Source organism: Phocoena phocoena, chromosome 8 (genome assembly GCF_963924675.1).
Source record: "Phocoena phocoena chromosome 8, mPhoPho1.1, whole genome shotgun sequence".
Taxonomy (NCBI): domain Eukaryota; kingdom Metazoa; phylum Chordata; class Mammalia; order Artiodactyla; family Phocoenidae; genus Phocoena; species Phocoena phocoena.
Window position 1 is genome coordinate 99,299,993 of NC_089226.1, and position 11,627 is coordinate 99,311,619.

The window sequence follows — 11,627 nt, forward strand, 5'->3', positions numbered from 1 at the left end:
ATAATTACTTAGCACCTGTAAGGTATAGGCACATTAAATTCAGCAAATAGAAAATCACGGGGGACTAGGAAAAAAAGAAGAGAAAGAAAGGCAAAAGAAATGGAGAGAGGGAGAAATGGAACTGAGAGGCAAAAATGGAGAACTTAAAGAAGAAAGGTTAAAAAGTTTTTGTGTGGCTGGAATGAAAATGTAGACCGCCAGATACGGCCTGTGGTGTCACTCAGAGATGACCGTGGCTCTGGCTGCAGTGGAAAGGGTCTAGACTCCAAATAAAGGGAGTTCCAGCTCCAGCATGGCAGCTGTTCTGTTATATAGCATTCTGAAGTGTTCAACAGTGTAACAAAACTGCTGAGCAGGAGCCATCTGAAAAGCCATCCACCGCCTATGTGTAGCGTGTGGGTCAGCAGCTTGCAGCCTCTGCTCCAGAGCAACAGAGTGGCTTTGTTTGTTCTCCTCTGAGTGGACCACTGATACTTGCTAAAATATGTCCCAGCTCAGTATACACACAACTAGACTTTCAAGTGGCTGGTGGTTGTTTCTTCTGGAATTGTTTTGCATTTTTCTTTCAAGATTGCTTTGACAAACTCCTGCCAAGTTCTCTCTCTCTCTCTCTCTCTCTTCTCTCTCTTCTCTCTCTCAATCTCTCTCTCTCTCACACACACATACACCTGTAGGCCTTCATTTCAACAATATTTCCAGTTTTCAGAGCTACTTGTCCTTGAGATGAAAGTTTTCGGTGATACATACATGAGCATTTAAACATTTTTTTGTATTTATTTAAAAGTGAGGGATAAAAAATATAGCCAGTACAATGATGCTGTTACATTAAAAAAAAAAGTGAGTGAGGGACTTCCCTGGTGTCGCAGTGGTTAGGAATCTGCCTGCCAATGCAGGGGACACGGGTTCGAGCCCTGGTCTGGGAAGATCCCACATGTTGCAGAGCGAATAAGCCCGTGTGCCACAACCAGTGAGCCTGCGCTCTAGAGCCCACGCGCCACAACTACTGAGCCCACGCGCCACAACTACTGAAACCCGCGCGCCTAGAGCCCATGCTCCGCAACAAGAGAAGCCACTGCAGTGATAAGCCTGCACACCGCAATGAAGACCCAATGCAGCCAAAATTGTTTTTAAAAAAGTGAGTGAGCTGAATTTAAGTCAAGAAAAATATTAAGTAAATTATACTTATAAGTTAGATAAAACATAAATCATGAAGGTTGTTCGTGAATGGCCAAACTTTGAAAAAATTTTGTTTCTACATTTTATAATGGCCTTGACCAAAATCACTAGCGGCCACTGGTATAAAACACATAATTTATAGGGAGTGTGATAGGATCTTGGTTGATATTGGTGAATAAACAAAGGAATGCCCAGTGTTATAACATTCTGCAATCAATGAATACTAGACATCCATTAGGTGCTTAGCTCCATACTAGGTGATGAGATGCAATTGAACTGAGTTGAACTAGTCGCTCCCATTGAGGACCTATCCTAGTAGAGGTTGAAAAATGAGTGTATAAACGCAATGCAGAGTGATAAATGCTATAACTGGGGTGTGCACAAAGCCATCATGGAGCATGGAGCAGGGAGTAATTCTTCGTTTTTGGAGGAGTGTGGGGGAAGGTATGTGAATCAGAATAAGGCGTCATGTAACAGGTGACACTTGGCTGAGTTTTGAAGGATCTGTAGAATTTGTCTAGGTATACAAAATTAACCTCTAATTGAATAAATTAAAACTGTATGTCTTGGACTTCCCTGGTGGCACAGTGGTTAAGAATCCGCCTGCCAATCAATGCAGGGGACGCGGGTTCGAGCCCTGGTCCGGGAAGATCCCACATGCCACGGAGCAACTAATCCCGTGCGCCACAACTACTGAAGCCCGCGCGCCTAGAGCCCAAGCTCCACAACTAGAGAAGCCACTGCAATAAGACCACACACCGCACGAAGAGTAGCCCTCACTCGCCGCAACTAGAGAAAGCCCGCATGCAGCAACAAAGACCCAATGCAGCCAAAAGTGAATAAATAAATAAATTAAAAAAACAAACAAACTGTATGTCTTTCTAAACTACCTCGAACTTGGAGGGTAAAAATGTAGGCAATAATTAAAATATAGCTAAGTCTAGCAGCAATTAGACCAGTTTAGAATATCATGTCCCTAAACAATTCCTGTTTGTGTTCAAATATTGACCTACAGGCTACGGTCAAGTTAAAAGCTAAGATAGCCTCTTGGGGCTCGGTTGAACCAAAGTAGGCAGGGAATTCTCCAGAAATGAGATGAGAAGGGGTGAGAGTTGAGAAAGAACCCAGAATTCTGACTCTGCAAATCCCAAAGTCCCACGTTCTTCCCTTGAGATGTAGCAGCAGGGAGGGATTAATGGTATCTAGATGTGTGCTTTCCTCAGTTCTCTGGGTAGTTTCTCAGAGATTCAGTCTCAACGGTTCCCAAGGTATTAAGAAGAGGATTCCACCTTGGGCTTCACTCAGCCTCAGGGAAGGATGTGGCTGCCAGCCTGTCTAGGCAGAAGGTAAGGAGGGTAAGGGAAGACCAGGCTGATTGAGTTGTTGTGTGGTCCAGACCCTGGGGAATGAACCAATGAACCCTACTGACCTTGGGCTTTCCTGATCCTGTGAGGGGCTTCCCCGTGTGGAGATACAAATGAATTAGAACATTAGTTAAACCTCCTGGAGCTAATGATGTGACACTATTTATGTCAAATATACTAACAACAAACAAGTCTTCAAAAGACACTCCACTGCTGAGGGTGAGAGAAGGAAACTCTGTCTCTCCCTAGAGAGACAGAAATGTGTCCCATTTCATAGGTTGTCTGAGATGGGTATGAGAGAGTTGTTCAAAGAGAACTACATGCTTTGTTGGGACACCCAGAAAACATAGTGTAATCCACTCAGTTTTCAAGTTACACACCCAATGCCTAGTTGATAGTAGCTGCTAGATAAATTCTTGTCAAATAAGTGAATGCACGAACAGTCCTATTAATTACACTCAGTGAGGGGAGAAGGTAGATGAGTATGCAAAGATCTTTGCGGAAAAGGAAGGGCTCTCTGTGTGAAGAATGCCATGTCTTTGGAGGCAGGGCTGGTGCCACAAAAGAGACTCATCAAAGAGGATGCAGTGTTACTGAGGGTTTATAGTTCCTGGGTAAGAAGAGGTCTGGCATTTCCTGATTCACATAGCAAGGAGTTGTGCAATAGCAAAGGCAGGACAAAGCAGATGGTGGAAGAGAACATTTAACCACAACCAAAGCTCACAGTATTGTTATTTTTATCCCATTGAGAAGACCCCAGAGGAGAAGTAAACTTGGAAGTGAAGAGGGGAGAGATTTCTCACTGACTCATCAGTGCCTTGGATGAAGACACAAAAGGCAAGAATAATTTTTTATTTGTATAATATATTTATTATTCTTTGAATACTCCTAAAAATAGAGTGCCTTACAGTAAAACCCTAGCTACGGTGAGATCAAGATCAACTTATAAAAGGCACTATAAAAGACAAAAGTTACATTGGGCTTCCCTGGTGGCGCAGTGGTTGAGAGTCCACCTGCCGATGCAGGGGATGCGGGTTCGTGCCCCAGTCTGGGAGGATCCCACATGCCGCGGAGCGGCTGGGCCCGTGAGCCATGGCCGCTGAGCCTGCGCGTCCGGAGCCTGTGCTCCGCAATGGGAGAGGCCACAACAGTGAGAGGCCTGCGTACCACAAAAAAAAAAAAAAAAAAAAAAAAAAAAAGACAAAAGTTAAATAGAAATGAAGATATTGGGGCTGAGAAATGCTAAGCGATTGAATATAAAACTTAGTTTTGGGCTTCCTAGCAGCTAAGGCAAAAAGGGAAATGAATTATGTAGCTCTCACAGACAAGTAGCATGACTTATATGTGTTCATTAAGAGAGAAATGTATGTGTCTGGGTGAGGGTGTGGGGAATGCATTGAGAAGTCAGGTGAGTCTTTATCCCAGGCATGTTGAACATCCATTGTATAAACAATGTGATTGTTTGTTGCAGTGGAATTCACCGTAGTTTTTAAGTGTTCCAGAGATATTCCACACAGAGAGCCTTGTATTTTTAAACTGATTTGAAAACTGACTGATATTTTGAAGAAAATTTTGAGGGATATTAAGGGCAGTATGCTTGAGGGATGTGGCTTCCTCGAGCTATGGTCTAATGCACCGTTGCAGCTTTGGGAAGCATGTTCATTAAATTTGTAGATGACAATGGGGAGAAATTGATTATTTGTTGGAGTAAAGAATTGTAATTCTCCTTAAGATCTCAATGGGCTAGAATGATGAGCTAAATTTGAAAAGTTGACTTTAAAAAGAGATGAGGGTAAAGAAAAAAAAGAGAGAGGGAAAGGAAAGTAGGAAGAAAGAAAAGGAAAGGGATGGAAAAGAAAGGGAAGGAAGAAGAAAGGAAGAAAGGAAGGTAGGAAGGAAGGAAGGAAGGTTAACTACTTAACAACAAACTCAGCCCAAGTCAAGGTTGTGGTATGTCTGGAAATGAACAAGCACATAAATAAATAACTAGATTTAGAACAATTTTGGACAACATCATTGGCAAGTGTGCAGATTTTGTGGCTATATTTAGGTGTTAATCCTCATTCTGACAATTCCTGGTTGTATAACTAGGGGTATGTTATGTATTTCAGTGTCCTTGCCTTTCAAATGGGAATTTAAAAAAGTAATAACATTTTTAATGTTAAAAATAAACACATATTATTCACAGAAAGTTTGACAAATGGAGAAAAGCATGAAGAAAATAGTCATCTCTCATTTTTCTCTAAAACACCATTGAGAGTTTATTGTTTCCTTTTAGACTGGTAGCAGAATTGGTGTCATGCTCCGCATGCAATGTTGCCTTTTCATTTTCTTCATTTAATATTATATTGTTAGCACTTTCTCACTGTATTAAACCTTATAATTATAACAATTTTAACGTCAAAATGACAGTTCATCATATTAATACACCTCAAGTGACTAGAATGTCACCTCTTGTTAAGTATTTGTTTTGTTTCCTTATAAAGATTATTATCACAGCACACTGCACGTATCTTTATGTATTTGGCTCCATATTCCAGACTACTACCTCGGGACAGATCCTTCAATGTGAGGGTGGTGATTCAACACATATAATTTCTTGAAAATTGCTGATTTTCTTTCTGGAAGGGATATGCTCTTTTAGCATCAGAGTACGAAGCTGAAGATTATCACTTCTACTTCAGAAGTACTGGGTAGTAGTCGTTGACATTGATAGAACCTCAGTAGCTCTCCAGTGTTCATGTCAATACAGAGTTACATGGTACCTAGTGTTGTGCTAGGTCCTGGGTATTAGTGAAGAACAGAATCCAATCAGTCCCTGCCCTCATGGAGTTGAGATTCATGGAGGGGACAGAGGTACACAAGTGATCACAGAGGCAGACACATCATTAAAGGAGTGGTGAGATCCCTGGTTATAGATAATAGTTCTCTTTCTTGTGCTCGACTTGTCCCTTAATGTCTAATTCACGAAGGTTGTTTGGGGTAGAGGGTGTGTTGGTGGTCTTTACCCAAAGTAGGAAGAGAGACAGGCAGGTGTGTGCTCCAATGCTGCTCCTAGAAAAAGAATTAAAATTCTCAAGGAACAGTAGTCTTAGAAACTTCCAAGTGATAAATTTCCCACTATGATTTCACCCATCTTCCAACCCTCTTTCCCCACACAAGGCTGTGCCCAACAGATGACAGTACAGAGGCAGAAGCACTTAGAAAAGGAAAGAAAAACTTGCAAAACATGCAGGGAGCCAGACTTTAAAAGTACCGATCTGCCAGAATAAAAAAACACAACAAATATTCAAAAGAAAAAATTGCAAATCAGCAAGAATACTAAGGATGTGTTATTCTGTTTGTGGTGGAAAACAACAATGTCCTTACATGATTATCATACTCATAAAGGTTGTGGTATATCTTCAGACATCAGCACAGCAAAAGTAAGCAAAAATACATTCTTTGGTGGGGGGAACAAATCCAGTCAGGTGATCCTGTTAGTTTTTTTTTAACTCAGGGTGCAAAGTGTCCCCCCTGCCACCCCACTTACTGGGGCATGTGAAGTATTGACACTTAATCATTGGACGCAAGGCCAAGTGTCAGTTTTTGCTTCTACAGCAGATATGATGTGTTGGTGTGTGTGTGTAGTCAGGATATGTTGTTTTGGATACCACGTACACTTGCCCTGAAATTCTTTCCTACCGATCATGGGCAGCAGAAAGAAAACTGGATAAAGAGATTCTAAAATAAATTAAAATATAAGATTCTTTTCCTTTATGCATTCAACAATCATCTGTTAAAATGTTCTCTATGCTAGTCATACGGACAGGACTTGGCATTTAATTTTGGGACCATTTATAGAAGTGAGGGCAGAATTAAGGGCACTCACTGTTACCAGGTCCAAGCTCGGACTGTTCACCGCAAGACAGGACAATAAGTCGAGAGACAAGTTGTTGGGGCAAGGAACAGTGACTTTATTCAGAAAGCCAGCAGACTGAGAAGATGGTGGACTCATGTCCCAAAGAACCATCTTGCTAGGGTTTGGATGCTAGTTTCTTCTATAGAACAAAGAGGGGAAGATGAGGAGATAAAGTAAAAAAGGCAATAAATTGTTGCAAATATTTCCTGGTTCCAGCCAGGTTCCCAAGAAGGTGTTAATTTCTTCTTTCCTGCAGTCATTCATGGGTGGGCCTGGTCAGGATGTTTCCTGTGAGCTAAACAAAGGTATTTTAGCTTAAGCTCAGGCATGGGAGGCAGGGTTCCCAGAGATGGGCCATTATGTATACTTTAAGCATATAGCCAACACTTTAGTGATTGACTTGTAGCAAAAACAATAGAAAAAAAAGGTTAAATGAAAAGAAAAAGGTCCAATATGGACTTAGATTTATTTTTCCTTGTTATACTGTAAGGGACGGTGAGGCACTCAGGGCTAGCAATGGTAGGAAACTGTTTGTATCCTTGGGCCTGAAGTGACAAGGTGAGAGAACACTGTTACTGGAGCCCAGCAAAAACTGGAGCCATGGAAGATGGGCCATGCAACAAGAGCTGTGGTCATAGAACCATCATGGTAGAGGGAGAAGGGGGTAGTGGTGTGTGTATGGGGAGAGGGATAAATACCCTACATACCTTTGTGCTACTCTTTATTTTCTTTCAAGTACCTTCATTGGCCACATCCAACCAGAAGCCACAGGGTGAGTGAGCTCAGATGATTCAGTCCTTAGTGACCAGCCTCCCAGGCAGCAGAGCAGGGTGGAGAGTGGATCTGAGGGGTAGACCTAGATTAACCAACAAAACCTTCCCTTTGCATATCACTAAGAGGAAGAGCAGTCTCCAGAAGTGATGGAAACATAGTGTCCAGAGAGGTGGGAAAAAAAGTTTGGGTAGAATAGCATCACAGAGTCCTTGGGTGAGGAATTTCAAGGAAAAGGGAGCCTCCAGTGCAACAGAGATCAAGTCAAAATGTAGCCACTGGATTCAGCAATTTGGAAGTCATTGGTGACCTTCATTAGAGTGGTCTCTGGGTGTAAGACCGGAACCAGACTGTGCTAAAGAAAGAATAGGAAATGGTTGAAATGCAAAGGAGACAGGGAGCCTTTAGAGGATGATATAAGATGAAGGGAAGTTGCTTTTTGCCATGAGAGGTAAAGTTGCTGTAGAGGTGGAGCAGAGGCAGATACTGGAGACAGACTGAATGATTGTGAAGCAAGGTCACAGAGGAAGCAGGAGGGACTGAGGCCACTAGCTTCGCAGAGGAAGGGGACACTTCTAGAGCGGCATATGGGGATTTGCTATTGGGTATATGGAGAGAGAATGTGGTGGGGCTAGAGCTGGTGAGCGTAATGATGAGTTGCCTCCAGGAAACTTCTGTTCTTCTTTCCAGTGAAGTTGGAGGCTGGGTCATTACTGTTGGTGAGAGAGGAGGTAGCGGAAGAGAGGTCTTAAAGAGACCAGGGAAATTTGCCCCGGTCCTGGGACCCGAAGGAGCAGCTGATTGAGAGCCTTGGGGACCGCACTGGGGTTGATAATACCTCTCTATCCCTACCGTGGCACCAGTCAGCAGAATTTTGTGATCTTCTTTAGTCATGTTCAGCCTGGAACGAGGATGCTGTATATTACAGAAGGTAACAGGGTTGGCAAAAGATCAAAAGGAGTCAAAGACAGTGACAGTATTGGTAAAAGACTGATGGAAGAGATGGACCATAGATCTTGGTTGGATGGCGCACGGAGGAAAGCCCAAAGGAGGCTTATTTGGGGGAACTGGAGGCATCAAAGGTCGTCTTTTTTTTTTTTTTTTTGCAGTACGCGGGCCTCTCACTGTTGTAGCCTCTCCCGTTGTGGAGCACAGGCTCTGGACGCGCAGTCTCAGCGGCCATGGCTCATGGGCCCAGCCACACCACGGCATGTGGGATCTTCCCGGACCGGGGCACGAACCTGTGTCCCCTGCATCGGCAGGCGGACTCCCAACCACTGCGCCACCAGGGAAGCCCCAAAGGTGGTCTTGAAAAGGTGGAAGAAGAATAGTATTAATGATGATTGCTAACATTTATGGAGAGTTTCCTAGGGGCCAGACACATTTACTCCTCACAGCAACCCTACCTGCTGTGTCCTATATCGTCTTCACAGATGAAGAAATTGAAGCAGAAAGCTTCAGCAAGCTGTTCAAGGTCATACTGTTGGTCAATGACAACCAGACAAGGGATTGAGGGCGTAGAGATTTGTGGTCTAGGAATAGTATACTGTGGGTTAACATTTCATTGCTGACTTGAACAGATATTCATACACCAATTTTCATAGCAGCGTTGTTCACGATAGCCAAAAGGTGGAAACAATCCAAGCGTCCACGAACAGATGAATGGATAGCAAAATGTGGCATACACACATACAATGGGATATTATTCAGGCATGAAAAGGAACATGGTACGCGGGCCTCTCACTGCTGTGGCCTCTCCCGTTGTGGAGCGCAGGCTCTGGACGCGCAGGCTCAGCGGCCATGGCTCACGGGCCCAGCCGCTCCGCGGCATGTGGGATCCTCCCGGACCGGGGCACGATCCCGTGTCCCCTGCATCAGCAGGCAGACTCTCAACCACTGCGCCACCAGGGAAGCCCAAAAAGGAACCTAATTTTGATATAAGCTACCACATGGATGGACCTTGAAAACATTATGCTTAGTGAAATAAGCCAGACACCGAAGGACAAATACTATATGATTGCACTTACATGAGGTACGTAGAATAGGCAAATTCACTGAGACAAAGTAGGATTGCGGTTGCTAGGAGCTGGGAGGAGGAGATCATGGAGGAGATCCTTAGTTTATTGGGTAGAGTTTTTGTTGGGGATGATAGAAAAGTTTTGGGTATAGATGGGGTGATGGTTATACAACATTGTGAATGTATTTAATGTCACTGAATTCTACACTTACACATGGTTAAAATGGTAAATATTATGTAACGTATATTTTACCACAATTTAAAAAAGCAAGATTTCAGTGGAGAGCTACTTCTGGGTGATTACAACAACAAAAAAGCTGTTGTAGAAGTAAGCTGCTGATTTGGAGGTAAAGATGGTTTTAATTGAGGGAGAAAGGGAGAGGCCAGGAGCTGAATGGGTCATCCAGCAGGAGCCCTGTGTCCTGACACTTATCTATCCTCAGGGGGCAGCGCCTGTGCCATCAGCAGGCCCGATGCATTGAATACATAGAGGATGCAAACCAGACTGGAATGATTCAGTTCCACTTCCACCCCTTCTCCAAACTCCCCGAGGTACAGATGCTGATTTTCGTGACCTTCCTGATTATGTACCTGGTCAGCATCAGTGGCAACCTCTCCATTTCTCTCATCATCTGGATTGACCGTTCTCTCCACGCCCCCATGTACTTCCTCCTGGCCAACTTGGCTGCTCTGGAGATCTGCTACTCTTCCACCATTGCCCCTCTGACTCTGACAAGCAACCTGTCCATGGAGAAAACCCTCGTCTCCCTGCCTGGCTGTGGTGCCCAGATGTTCTTCTTCATATTCCTGGGCAGTGCTGACTGCATTCTGCTGGCCGTCATGGCCTATGACAGGTCCGTGGCCATCTGCCACCCTTTGCGTTACACCCTCGTGATGAGCTGGTGATTTTGTGCCCGACTGGCCCTGGGCTGTCTGATGTTGGGGTTCATCTTGGCCATGCAGCTGACTGTGCTCATCTTCCAACTCCCCTTCTGCAGGAGCAAAGAAGTCAGTGTGTTCTATTGTGATGTCCTTCCTGTGATGAGACTGGCCTGTGCAGATACCCAGGTCCACGAGGCCACTCTGTTTGTGGTTGGTGTCTCTGTCCTCACCATCCCCTTCCTGCTTGTCACCCTGTCCTATGTCTTCATCGTGGCTGCATCCTGAAGACCCGCTCTGTGGAGGGGAGGCACACGGCCTTCTCAACCTTCTCCTCCCACCTGACTATGGTTCTGCTTCAGTATGGAGGTGCGAGCCTCAGCCACCTGTGCCCCAGCTCCAGCTGCTCTCCAGAGAGGGGCCAGGTAGTGTCTGTGGTTTACACATTCATCACCCCTATGCTGAACCCCTTGATCTACAGCATGAAGAACAGAGAGCTTAAGGATGCTTTGAAGAGAGCATTGATGAGGTTCCTGCCATCCTAAACACAACAAACACCCTGGATGTTCCTCTGTAACATTGCTGAGTAGAGACAAATGGGTATACTCTCTGAAAGATGGGAGACAGGGCCTAAGAGGTCATCGGTTTTACACTCTTACTTCTTCCTAGTCATTTTTTTTTTTTTTTGCGGTACGCGGGCCTCTCACAGTTGTGGCCTCTCCCATTGCGGAGCACAGGCTCCGGACGTGCAGGCTCAGCGGCCATGGCTCACGGGCCCAGCCGCTCCGCGGCACGTGGGATCTTCCCAGACCGGGGCACGAACCCGCGTCCCCTGCATCGGCAGGCGGACTCTCAACCACTGCGCCACCGGGGAAGCCCAGTTTTTGGAACGGCATTTTCCTTTTCTCATTCTTAGACTCCTCATCTCTAAAATAGGGATTCAAATGCCCACAAGACCTAAATTCTGGGATAGTTATGATGATCAAAAGATATATTAAGTGGAAATACTTTGTGACTTCCATTTATTATTATTATTATTTTGCCGCGGGGCATGTGGGGTCTTATTTCCCCAACCAAGGATTGAACCTGCACCCCCTGCAGTGGAAGCACGGGAGTCTTAATCGCTGGACCGGCAGGGAAGTCCCTACTTTGTGACTTTTAGAGGGAGAGGTAGCAGTGTACCTCATTATCACTATTCTCAGCGTCAAGTGCAAAGTCTGTGCTCTGCTTTGGACTTCTCTCCAGAGGCAGTTCTCAGGTTCTTAGCGTTGCACGTACGGGCAGGGGCAGAGCTAAGAATAAGAGGCAGATCAAACCAGGACCATCGCAATCATGATTCCCGTGATGTAAATGCTGAGTTTGTGCCACTTTGAATTATTTCTCTTTCATCCTAAATTATCTTCCAGGGAAAAGTGATAGGGAAAGCACTAGAGTTTTAAAGTTTTGTTAGTTTCTCTTTATTTAACTTTATACCTGGAGCTAATCTGTCTCCATCTCAATCTCTGACTCTGTTAGTCTG

General features: G+C 44.6%; 1 pseudogene; it reads left to right on the top strand.

Annotated features, from left to right (window-relative positions):
• The first annotated feature begins 1,522 nt into the window (after positions 1-1,522).
• LOC136127025 (olfactory receptor 10V1-like) lies at positions 1,523-10,653 on the top strand (annotated as a pseudogene).
• Positions 10,654-11,627: the final 974 nt, after the last annotated feature.